This window comes from Mus musculus, chromosome 16 (assembly GCF_000001635.26).
Source record: "Mus musculus strain C57BL/6J chromosome 16, GRCm38.p6 C57BL/6J".
Lineage (NCBI taxonomy): Eukaryota > Metazoa > Chordata > Mammalia > Rodentia > Muridae > Mus > Mus musculus.
In genome coordinates this window covers 52,331,197-52,344,170 of record NC_000082.6, presented here as the reverse complement: position 1 = coordinate 52,344,170, position 12,974 = coordinate 52,331,197, and the positions used below count along the sequence as shown (strand labels likewise).

General features: G+C 39.0%; 1 protein-coding gene and 1 long non-coding RNA gene across 4 annotated transcripts in view; one reads left to right on the top strand and one right to left on the bottom strand.

Annotated features, from left to right (window-relative positions):
- The window catches only part of Alcam (activated leukocyte cell adhesion molecule), a 204,086-nt gene that overhangs the window by 108,911 nt on the left and 82,201 nt on the right, over positions 1-12,974 (top strand). The window lies entirely within an intron of this gene.
- Positions 6,029-12,741, bottom strand: Gm32597. 2 transcript variants are annotated; one of them, XR_003951905.1, is made up of 6 exons: positions 12,481-12,741; positions 11,991-12,212; positions 9,892-10,015; positions 9,486-9,558; positions 8,016-8,221; positions 6,029-7,913 (listed from the first exon to the last, which is right to left on the bottom strand). It is a non-coding gene; the product is annotated as a predicted gene, 32597 (long non-coding RNA). The 2 variants fall into 2 exon arrangements; XR_003951904.1 differs by having other exon boundaries at positions 9,486-10,015.

Sequence of the window (12,974 nt, the reverse complement as noted above, 5' to 3'; positions counted from 1 at the left end):
AAGTGATGATAGCTTCCCTTCAGATCTCTTTAGATATCCATATTTTAAAAATAGTCCTTCTTCTCATGTGGGCACTTTCAAGAAGATATATTGAGAAGTGTGATTAGTAAATGGTTTTCTACACACGTACAACACTTCACAAGTCAATGCTCAAGTACATAATGCACTGTGACTCCATTTATCTCATAATATTCATCAAGTAAACTATATGGTAAGTTTACAAGTTAAATAAACAAGGTCATGCCCAAGAGTTTCAGTTTATAGATTAAACTAAAACTCTAGAGTTTCTCCTTGTTATGAAATATCACTTATGTTATTATTTCCAACTCATTCTAAGTGGAAAGGCAGGGCTGGGAATAGAGCTTAAAAGTGGAACAGTTGCAACACACATAGTAGACTGGAGTTTTGACCTTTATTATTACAGAGGAGAGAGATAGACAGATAGAAAGAAAGAAAGAAAGAAAGAAAGAAAGAAAGAAAGAAAGAAAGAAAGAAAGAAAGAAAGAAAGAAAGAAAGGAGAAAGGGAGAAAGAGGAAGGGAGAAAGAGGGAGGGAAAGAGAGACAGACACACACACACAGAGGGGGGGGGGGAACTCCGGAAGAGTCAACTCTATTCTCGGAATTTGCAATGAGCTTTGTGTCTTACTCAATGTATACAAGAAAAGGAAAAACATGAAAGGGATGGAAGGAAATGAAGAGGGAATTTGGTACTATAAACACTAGCACTGAACAGACTTTTCTAAAATCTGTGCAGGTCCACACTGCAGCAGCGTAAATGTTGGTTTCCTATCTCCTCCAGCATCTACAGCTCTATTAGAAGTGGTGTGACACTCGCCACAAGCATCATTTAGTGTGCCTGCTCTGGCTTGCCACTCTCCAAAAGGCCTCTTGACATTCTTGGTATTCAACCCATTATCAGAACAGAGTGACTGAGGTTGATAAAGATTATCTTTAAGTACAATTGTGAGGTCCTTTGTTATCAGAAAAGTTCCATCCAGACAAGATTGATGCTCACTCTGCTCAGAGAACTTAGATATTCTTGTCGTTCATTTAAAACACATCTGCATGACTAGAGAGATAGAGCAGGCAGGGGACTGGGCAACATATGACAGAACTTACAGAAATGAAACCACAAGGAATAATCCAGTAAAGATAAGATTGGCCACAAACAAGGAAAGGCCTGAACAGGATTTTCACCTCTCTACTGTTCCCCTTACACTTTCAAGCTGTTCTTAGTGGCTAAAACTTTAAAGAGAAGAATTTAGATGAAGTGCACTTCTCACCCAGACCGAAGAACACATGAGAGGGTTCTCTCCAAACAACAATGACTCATTCTTGTGAAGAAAGGAGAACTTGGAAACCTCACTGAATATTTTGAGGACGAGAAATGGTTTCTATCTAGACACTCCATGGAAGAGAAACATTCTCCGGATATTCAAGATGCTAAGCCATGTCCGCTAAGTATTTCTGCGTTTACAGGAGAATCTGTATGTATTTCTAAAATTTCCACCACTTCATTTTGTAATAGTTTGAGATCGGGAATGCACATGTTTCCAAAGAAAATATTTCCATACTGGTATTATAGTTTGGAAAGCCTGGTTTTTGTTTTGTTTTGTTTTGTTTTGTTTTGTTTTGTTTTGTTTTGTTTTGTTTTGTTTTGTTTGGGAGAAAACTGCAAGTACCACTAACAAATAAAATCCCATTAAAAACAAATAGTCTTGGCTATCATCCTGTTGTCTACATTTTTTATAACATGGACAATGTTTATCCAAATTACACAGTCAAAATTGCATTCAGATATCTGTCTGCCTGTTGTCATGAGTGTTGTAACATTTCAGTACAAGATTTAATGACTGAACATATGTTGTTGGCCAGCAGAATTTTTGAGTCTTTTTGTTTAAAAGGAAGACAGTGTTATCCCTTGTAAAACAGCTATTGTGTGTAAGAGAGACTAAATTCTTATATTCATCATCTACTTACTGATAACATATAGGTATAGTTACTCTTGTTTTGTACTTTGTGAAGGAGAGAAACAGTGCATAATCTGTGGTTGAGATTATAGACCTGGAAAGTCAAAAGTGTCAGAGTTGTAACCCAGACTTTTTTAATGAAGCATCAGGTTGTGATCATATGATCTATATAACAATCAACTTTACCATCTGTATCTTCTGGACATAAAAATTAAAGTATATAAAATATTAGGTAGTTGTCCAAACATTAGTATGTAGTAGAGTAGTAGTAGTAGTAGTAGTAGTAGTAGTAGTAGTAGTAGTAGTAGTAGTAGTTGTAGTAGTAGTAGTAGTAGTAGTAGTAGTAGTAGTAATAGTAGTAGTAGTTACATGTAGGGAACACAGGAGTCACGTGGTAGAGAAGAGTCACAGTGATGCTTCTCAAAGTTGATAAGCTGGTTGCTATCATGCTATCTATAGCTGCATACTTACCAAATGCCTGTTTTAGTTCTCTCTTCATTATCATAATACATCTTTATTAGTCTTGCCATAATATAGGTCAGTATTATTACCCTTTGGTAAATCCTTATTGTGTGGTGAGATAGGAAGATATCTCATGGGAACCAGAAAAGGGGGTTCTGCAAATAATGGCACTTGCTGCCGAGGCTGACAATCTGAGTTTAATTCTCAGATCCTACATGGTGGAAAGAGACGACTAACTCTTGAAAGTTGTTACCTGATCTTTGCAACTGTGTTATGTCATGCTTGCACAGACTCACAGACTGAATAAATAAATAAATAAATAAATAAATAAATAAATAGGATGTAGCTTATAAAATTATAGGATACCATATATTAGCTTTATCATTTCCCTTTCCCATTTCTCCAACATATTAGACAAATGTTAATACCTGCAAGGATTTCTTTACCTTATGAATCATGCATTGACTTAGTAGTAGAAAACTCGTAATTCTCACTTTTCTTCAGGCAAGCGAATGTTTGCAGAAATTCCAACAACACACTAACACTGCACTACTTCTGAGTTAGTGAAAGTAATTAAAATTCCCCAGGCAAATATAGAGTGTAAATAACCATAAAACTGTAGTGTGAACTGGGGGTGTAGTTCAGGGCTAAAGTGCTTTCTAGCATGTGGTAGGTCCTGGGCTCTATTGTCCTGCAAAGGAAACAACCACAAAAGCAAATTCGTTTTTCCAAGTTACATAGAGTCAAAAGTGCCTTGTCTAACATCTAAGAGATAATAGAAAACCAATTTAAATGTGCATATATTACATATAATTTTAAGTATTTTAAGTAAAAAGAAAAAAATTGATATACATGGTACCAGTAAGATAATTAAAGCATGGTTCAAAGTCAAATTATAATGTCAAATTATAGCTACCAGAGAATATTAAAAGTTTAAGAGGAGAAAGCATCTACAGAATTTTTCCTACCATAGAGTTGATTGACTTAGCAAATGAGCCTAAATTTTTCATTGTTTTCTTTGGAGGGAGTGTTTTCTTAGTTTTTGGTTTTGTTGTTTGCTTATTTTGGGACATGGTTTTATTATGTAGCACTGACTGGCCTGGAACTCTCTGTGTAGACCAGGCTGGATTTGAACTCACAGAGCTGTATCTGCCTCTGACTTCCCAGTACTAGACTTAAAGATATGCATCACAAGTCAGGTATGGTGGTGCTTGCTGCTTTTTCTCAGCACTCAGAGGCGAAGGCAGGCAAGTCTCCGGGTTTCAGGCTAATCTGATCGACAAAGTCAATTCCAGAAAAGTCAGGGTTGTAATCAGAGAAACCTGCTCCTTGCCTTGAAAACAAAAGTATGCATGATTAACCTGGTGGGATATTATTTTTTTTTATTGATTATTTCCAAACTCCTGGTTAAAAAAAAATCTCAGGTAAGTTTAATATAGTATTTATTTCTATATATATATTGATTTCTAAAACACTATATTGTTTAAAACATTTATTTGGTCCTTTAAAAAGGATCTATAATATAAGTCATGTCCATCCTACATACATGTTAATTCCTATTCATTGATTAAAGTCTACACGGAAGATGCTGCAGTTACTCCATACTATTGAGTTTTGTTTTTGTTTTTGTTTTAACGATTTTTTTAAAACTCTTTTGTTAAAGATGTATTTATTTTTCCTATGTAAGACATATCAGAAGGGGGTGTCAGATTCCATTACAGATGGTTGTGAGCCACCATGTGGTTGCTGGGATCACTGGAAGAGCAGTCAGTGCTATTAACCACTGAGCCATCTCTCCAGCCCCAATACTATTGTTTTCTCAGGTATAAATGCAAATGCTTAAGGAGAATGAGCATTAGCAAGAATGGCAAATAAAAGCAAGTGCATCCTTTCATGGTCCTCCTGGCAGAGAGCTGATGTGACTCTAGAAGGCATAGACAGCTTGCCCGGAAGTGCCCACATCCCAACAAGACCCACTCTTTCTTCCATGTTCTACCTCATTCTACATCCAAGCACTTACAAAATCGTCAGGGAAAACAGATTTTACCATGACAGTTTTAGAACTGCTGTAGTCTTAATAGGTTTCGGGCTCTGTAAATTAATACACTTCCTATCAAAAAAAAAAAAAAAAATCCCAATTGCTTTATCTAACAGCTGCTTTGTTTCCAAACCTATTTGCTGAAGGTCAGGGAACTGGGAGCGGCTTTCCCTTGTAGATTCTGTGTAAGGTCTTCATTAATGGCTGTCTGTCCTAGGATTCAGTGCAACTGAAATTTTCTAATTTTCTTTCTAAATATTGTGTGTGGTTTATCACCATGATCTTCACACTATTTCCTGATAGAATTTCATCCTCGTGATTGCCTTCCCAGTAACAAACCATCATGAGCCCGGAATGCATAGGTATGCATTTTTTTTAAGCCAAGTTTTTCGACCCAAGGTGAAAGTAGTTTACTTTTTTTTTTTTAAAGTTTATTTTGTATGCATGGTATGCATTTAACTACATGTTCATATTTGTGTGTCTAGGTGTGGCATACACAGATGTCAATGTCAAATTGCTTCTGAAAGTTGCTCCACCTTCTATTTTGAGACAGGATCTCACTCAATTTACCCATTTGGCAAAATTTGCTGGCTGGCCATTAAAAGCCCAAGGATTCAGTTCTTCCCCAGGGCTGCAATTATAGAAATGGAGTACCAAGGGTATTTTTTTCCACTTAAAAAAAATAAAAATAAAAACATTTAAACATATAAAGCAGAAGCAAAGTTGTTAGATAATAAAATACTAAGCTTATATAAACTAACCTTTTTTTTTATTAGATATTTTCTTTATTTACATTTCAAAGGTTATCCCCTTTCCTGGTAGCCCCTCTGAAACCCCCTATCCCCTCCCCCTGCTCACTAACCCACCCACTCCCACTTCCTCACGCAGGCATTCCCCTTTACTGGGGCATAGAACCTTCACAAGACCAAGGGCCTCTCCTCCCACTGATGATCAACTAGGCCATCTTCTGCTACTTATGCAGCTACAGCCATGGTCACACCATGTAGTTTCTTTGGTTGGTGGTTTAGTCCCTGGAAGCTCTGAAGTTAATAGCTGGTTCACATTGATGTTCCTCCTCTGGGGCTGCATTGATGTTCAGCTCCTTGGGTATTTTCTCTAGCTCCTTCATTGGAGACACTGTGCTCCATCCAGTGGATGACTGTGGGCACCTACTTCTGTGTTTATCAGGCAGTTAAATAACTAAACTTATTTCTTTTTTTTTAATATTTTTTATTACGTATTTTCCTCAATTACATTTCCAATGCTATCCCAAAAGTCCACCATACCCTCCCCCCCACTTCCCTACCCACCCATTCCCATTTTTTGGCCCTGGGGTTCCCCTGTACTGGGGCATATAAAGTTTGCCTGACCAATGGGCCTCTCTTTCCAGTGATGGCCGACTAGGCCATCTTTTGATACATATGCAGCTAGAGTCAAGAGCTCTGGGGTACTGGTTAGTTCATAATGTTGTTCCACCTACAGGGTTACAGTTCCCTTTAGCTCCTTGGGTACTTTCTCTAGCTCCTCCATTGGGGGTCCTGTGATCCATCCAATAGCTGACTGTGAGCATCCACTTCTGTGTTTGCTAGACCCCGGCCTAGTCTCACAAGAGACAGCTATATCAAAAAGTTTCCTCAAGCATAGTTTCAAGCTAGCTGCTCATATGTTCTTTTGCACTCATGGTTGGAATAGACAATAATTCTCATCCTGTTCTCAGCTCCAATAAATAAATTGCACGTGAAATAAGAACAGACCCTCATCTCGACACTGAAATGCCTGCTGATTCTGTTGGTGAATGAAAAGAGCAGTATTAGGAGGAAGGAGCATCAGCTTTGCCATCAAATCACCACTTTACAGCAGATGTAACGTATCTTACTACCCTTTCCTTCCCAGCCAGAAAAGCGATAGAAGCTTCAACCACAAACTAAATCTAGTGATTGGTATGATGGGAGAAGATCTTCACCATTGTATGCACATGATGTCTGGGTTCCTTTCCTGTTGTCTTCTTTGTATTCTTGCTCATCTTCTTTTTTCCCCATTTAGGCTTTGCTATTTTCAAGATCTACATTTTGTGTGAGGTGGATGGTTAGATGAATTTTTTTTTCATCTCAATGTTTTTCTTATTGCTTCTCTATAATTTTAAGATATATGAAGAAAATATTGAGGTGATGTTAACAATTCAGTTGTAAGAAAGGTGATTTTTCCTATACATGCCTCCTTGTGTGTTGTAATGACTGTACTTGAAATGTATTGCCGTAATTACGACATTTTTGCCAAAGATTCAGGACAGTACTCTTTCTTATTCATGGTTTTCAATGTTAGAGTTATTCATGGTCCATGAAAGTTCAACTGCAGCAAATGAAAAATTTCAGGAACAAACAATTCACAGTCTTTTCATCGTATTTGTGATAAAATCTTGAGCCACCTTGCTCCTTCTGTTTCTTGTGCCCAGATGCCCAAGTTGTGCACGGTATTCATACTGTGCAGGATAGCAATAGCCGTCTGAGTCAAATGAATGTCATTTTACAGATGTTTCTGTTCAGTAACACTTAATTTTAACTATACAAGAGTAGTGATGAAGGTTTTATGACAGCATATTGTTATAATTGTTCAAGCAATGCTATCCTTAGATGCTATTGTTAATCTCTTATGGTGCTTGATTTACAATGTAAATTTTATCACCATTATGTGTGTGTGGATATGTACATGGGTGCATGTTTGTGTGTGTGTGTGTGTGTGTGTGTGTGTGTGTGTGTGTGTGTGTGTGTGATTTGCTGTCATCTGAAGATCTATGCATCTCGTAAGAAGTATTAAATACACCTCCAGTTGAGGAGTACTTTTAAAAAATCAAGGCAATATAGAGCATTGCAAAGCAGGAAATATTAATGAAAAGAATATAAGACTAAGAGCTGAAAGATTCATTTTCTTGACTGTGCTCTGACTTCAACACTTAAGATTTTCTAGTCTTCTACATCTTTAATTATACAGTGAGCAACCTACATTAAATAGACTCTAAGTCATGTCTCACTTGAATGTACAATGATTAATTTCCAAACCCTTATGAAAGCACAATAATAAAAATATTTAATAAAGCCAGCATTTTCTTATCATCTACCAACCTCACCCATTCCAGGCACAGCCAAGAGTCCTTGGGAAACACAAATGTCTGAGTAGCCAAAATAAATGCTAATGTTCATGAACTAAGCCTTGTTCTAAGGAAGCTCCAGGGGCCTCTCACTAGGCGTCTGTTTACTCTTTAAATAGCCTCTCTTTTATGTTTGATTATATTGTTTTCAAAGGCCTGGCACTTTAGTGGCAAATTGGAAAGGGACTATGAAGGAACAGACTGGAGAGATATATGGAAACATGCTTTGTAGGCTCGGAACTGCTGTGCAGATGTTTGTGGATGTCATTAGCCGGAGTGACTGGCACCTGGCAGGACCTATGAGAGAAAAGATTAGCCAATCGGGTCAGAAACAGCACAGGAATTCTAAGCTCCTGTTTGGGTGGGCTGCTCAGAACATCAGTGAATAGGTTTACTCACTTTGATCATCTCCAAGGTAGTCCCAGATCTGTAGCCCAGTACACGCTGGTGGAAATGACTGAGTTATCATGGTAAAGCTCCTTCCCAGCCCACATAATATTGGTTGAAGAGATGATGCACTTGGAAATATCCTCATCGTCATGCAGTTTGTCTTGATGTCAGGAAAGCATGTAACCAGCAGCCTGTCCAAACTCAACCTTAAAGAACTAAAGTGCAAGGGACATAAAAGTTTGGACTAAATCATAATTATTTTGGAGATTATATCTACATAGTCCTGAATAGTTAAATATTCCAGGTAGTTTTGAATTGTGAAGTGAATTTTCCGTTATCTCCAGTGAAAGCTATTAAGATAATAATTCATCTTATTACATTTGAGACCTCATGGCCTTCTGCTTGTGGCAGGGTTGTCTCCAACGTGGTTTTACCCTCACAAGCCAATCCATAGGGCTTGCTAGCATCCAAACCATGTGCTATGCTTCAGCAACGGAATAGCATGTTTAATAATTTGTAAGAGAGAGTAATAATCAGTCTGAAGGAAGCAAAATTCACAGCTACAAATGCTTGTCAACAGATGCACAGTCAGGGCCAGTGAGCTGTCTCAGCAGATAAGTGTTCTTGCTGACAAGCTGGATGACCTAAGTTTGCCCCGTAAGACCCATATGGTAGAAGAATAGAACTGAATTCTGCTAGTTGAACTATCACACAATAGTACTCAACACACACACACACACACCTACACACACACACACAGACGTGCGCACACAAATATATATTAAATACAGCCAGTCAGAAATTCAAGCCAAGGTGATTTCAGTGGCATTACTAAGCTGTAACTAGGAAACTCCTATGGTAAATTAAGAAGTCTGACATACTGTCCTCTTTAAGCATTTGTCCACTGAGTTAAGAAAGCAATGAAGTTGCAGATCTCAACAAAATCGACCCTTTACTTTCTTCGTAATGGGGAGTGTGAATCAGAGAACATTTATGCTTTCTGTTCTGTTAGCCAGAAGTTAGGTGTGTTGCAAGAAAGCAAGTATTTAATCATAAACCCTTGATTGTTTGATCTCTTATGCTGGTGTTCTTTCACCTGTAGGCTGACAAGTGATATATCTTGTTGTGTTGCTTAAAAGATTTATTTATTTCTGGTTTTGGTGTGTTCGGGTTTTGTCTGCATGTATGTATGTGGTGTGTGTGTGTGTGTGTGTGTGTGTGTGTGTGTGTGTGTTCATGCTTGTGCATGCCTGCCACCTATTGAAGCCAGCAGAGGGTATGAGATCCCAGGAACTAAAGTTCCGGACAGTTGGGAGCCACCATGAAGGCGCTGAGACTGGAACCCTGGTCCACTGAACGGGCAGCACGTGCTTCTAACCACTGAACCATCATTAAAACACCTGTGGTTGATTTTCAATAAAGATATTTTATCTGTTATTCAACCTCAATGGCAGACATTTCAAAAAGGAATATACACACATGATTGTCAGAGGTGGCCATTCTGGACGCTTGATGCTGTGCTTTGAAAGATCACTTCTCAAAGACAGGGCATCTGAGGAGAGAATACAAAAGTGACTGAGGGGTGAATAGAAGAAAGGCCATCAGTCAGGCAGCTGCAGGTTAGATAGATGGATTGACTTCCAGGCAGACCAGAGCACAGTTTGCTCAATTACCCTTTTGTTCAGCTTGGACAGAGACATCAGAACAGACTAGACTGCTAAGCCTCAGTTACCAGAAACATTCCAAAGACATCGATAAGGATAAAAAAGTAAATCGTTCTATGCTCTCCATACAGGAAATGCACTCTGCGTCATGTTACCCTTGAAGATTTCTAGCAAGTGGCTGGCAACAGTTGTCATTGGCAACTATCTTGGTCATATGTCACCTTGAACTGGTACAGATGCCACACCACTGCAAGGTCTTTACACTTGACACCAGAGACTTGCAGTGTCCTCTGTTGAAACAGAAGTGTTTTCAAAACACTCTGGAGGCGCTAAATTCAGAATTTTCTAGAAAGGAAGAAAAATAAGTATAAATTAAAAGTTTTGACCCCTTGGTCAAAAGCTCCAACTAGTAAACACAAAACTCAAATAAAACAGAGAGGGAATTATTTAAGTTCATCTTTTTCGTTTTTCTCTTTCCATAATCTGAAGCACACAATAAACAGGGCTGGAAAGTGTTAAAGCACTCTACCTTAACAATTTTCATTTAGAAACCCAGGCACCTAACACTGCCTGTGTTAATATTTGCTTTGGACTGTTCTGCGTATTTAGTCTCAAGCTTCCCCAAAGAGCTAACACAAAAGTCCGCATTCCTATTTGCCTAGCTAGTGTGTGATTTCACACACACTCCCACAGAGCCTGTGCATTAGCTGTTCTTCAAGTGAGCAGTGTACTTAGCTATGTTGCGAAATGTGAACTTTGGAGCTTGAGGAGTCAGCAAACGTACTGAAACTCTTATCGATTTTACTTTGGAAACATTCATCCTGTCTCTTTATTTACTATGTCTACCTTTATTTATCCCAACTGCCCTGTTTTCTCACAATTGTATAAGAAATTGGAGTTTCAGGCAGGGTTCTCTAACACTTGGGCTCTCTAACTCTAGCTGTGTTTGGTCCCCATTGCTAGTAACAATAATTATCAACAGCAAAAGCATTTGAACATAACTTCCATCCTCAAAATCACTCACACTTCCCTTTCTTACCTCCACATTCATTGTGGGATAAAAAGCTAAATTCTTTAAGCTTTGCTTCAACCACTTTCTAGATATCTTTCCCTGATTTCTCCCAGCTGTGTTTTCCTCCATTGCTTCTACCTGGACCCAACTCTCAGGCAGCACTGGCTGCACACATGAGAACGTGTGCTCCCAGTTCATTGAGTTTCATCCAGATTTCTTCCACACGACTGAGTTTTCATCTATGAGGACTTAATACAAATGGTCCTTTCAGGGAAATGCCTTCTGCTTCCTATCCATCAGCCCCCTCATCTGCCCTTACAATGCTGGGTGCACTGCTTCTATTACCCTAATAAGTACAAGGCAGGCAGGTGCGGTGGCTAGCATGAGTGAGGACATGGTACCTGACAATTACTTCTTAGCAAAACTTAATGCACAGTTATTTGTTACATTAGTGACAACACTGTGGGATTGATACCATCATTGCCCTTAATTTTATAGCCAGACAATATAAGTACACACTGGTTAACCAACTCCTAGAGATTGTCTGACTTGCTAGGAGGGAAGCTTGGTATAGGCCCACACCATCCTGAGCACATGGACCGTGCTTCAGCTGCTAGTGCAGTCGACTTGTGTTGCCATAGAGAGTGTGTTCATGTGTTTGGAAACTTCCTTCAGATCCTCTCCCCCTCTCTACCCACCCAACTTTTATCTTTTATGAGGTTCCTCCTCACCCTTTCTCTTTCAAACATGCATGTGCGCACACACTAATAATAATAATAATAATAATAATAATAATAATAATAGTGCAAAATGCCCAAATAAGACAAAACAAAAACCTAACTAAATATCATGGAAGTTGGGTTTTTTTGTTTGTTTGTTTGTTTGTTTTCTGTCTGTGTGTGCTGGCCCACTACTTCTGGGTATAGATCCTGATCTAGAGTGTGGCTAATATATCTAGTGACGCCCCATTGAAGAACTGAAGAAAAATGGTTTTCCCTTTGCCTGAAGGTATCAATTTAGGTTAGGGGTGGGACCCTGTGCTCACACCTCTCCTTCTATCTCTGCCTTTGTCTCCATTTCTGGGTCTCTTCCTCTCTCTCTGTTTCTATGTGTCACTCTGTCTCTGTCTTCCCTCCCTCCCTCCCTCCCTCCCTCCCTCCCTCCTTCTCTCCTTCCCTCCTTCACTACCCACCCCTCTCTGCCTCTCTCAGGACTGAAACCTCCTCAGACCTGAACCTGTGAACCAGTGAAAGTCTTGTTTGTGCATGCTACCACACTCTCTGTGAGTTCATCAGCTTGTTGTGTTACCTTGAGTCATCTTTGAGTCATCTTTTACCTCTGGCTCTTAAAATCTTTCCCCCTCTTCTTCCACAGATATCATTGAGCTTTGAGTGCAAGACTTTGAGGATAACATCCCATTTAATACTGAATGCTTCACTTGTTGCATAGTGTCCAGTTGTAGGCCTTTGTGTTAATGTCCACCTACTCTGAGAAGGAGCTTCTCCGATGAAAGTCAAGTATGGTCCTGATCTATGGGAATAGCAGAGTGTCATTAGTAATCATTCCATCGCTTTGTTCCTTTAGTTTAATGGTAGCAGTGGCATTTTCCCTAGTCTCCTGACCTATATAATTCCCAGTTCTTGGACACTTTAGCAGTGTCAGATATGAGTCCAATTTCCTTTAGTGGTCCTTAAATCCAATCAAAACAAAGTTGGTCACTCCCACACCATCTGTGCCATATTACACCAGCATATCTCTGTTCTAGATCTCATGATTTGTATCTGGGTAATATTATTACCTTTCACCTCCAGTAGCATGCATAGAACTTCCCATCACTTGGATGTTCATCAAGAGGAATGAAGCTTCTAGTTGTGCCCCAGAGGGACTTCATCATGTTTAATGACTTATGTAAGTGATGTCTTTAGGAAAAGAGCCATATTGTCAGGTTATGGAAAGCATCTGATAGCCTTGGCAACCACCTATGATGTTTGACGATTCCATGGAACACCCCCTTGGCCAATGACTCAACGGGACATAACTCATCTTGGTACTAGAGGTTTTACTTGGTAGTATAATATATCTAATTGGAATAGTGCCTCGCCTATTATATTGTAGCTCCATTTAGTTTTTTGTCATGTATGAACATGTTTTAGGAAATATAATAGGTTTCCATATGTTTTTCAAAAAGCCTTTAGTCTTTTTGTCCATCCCCCATATTCCCCTCTTTATCCCTTTCTCTCCCCCCCCCCATTCTCATTCAGTCTTTCTTGAACACTATATTCTATTTCTCTT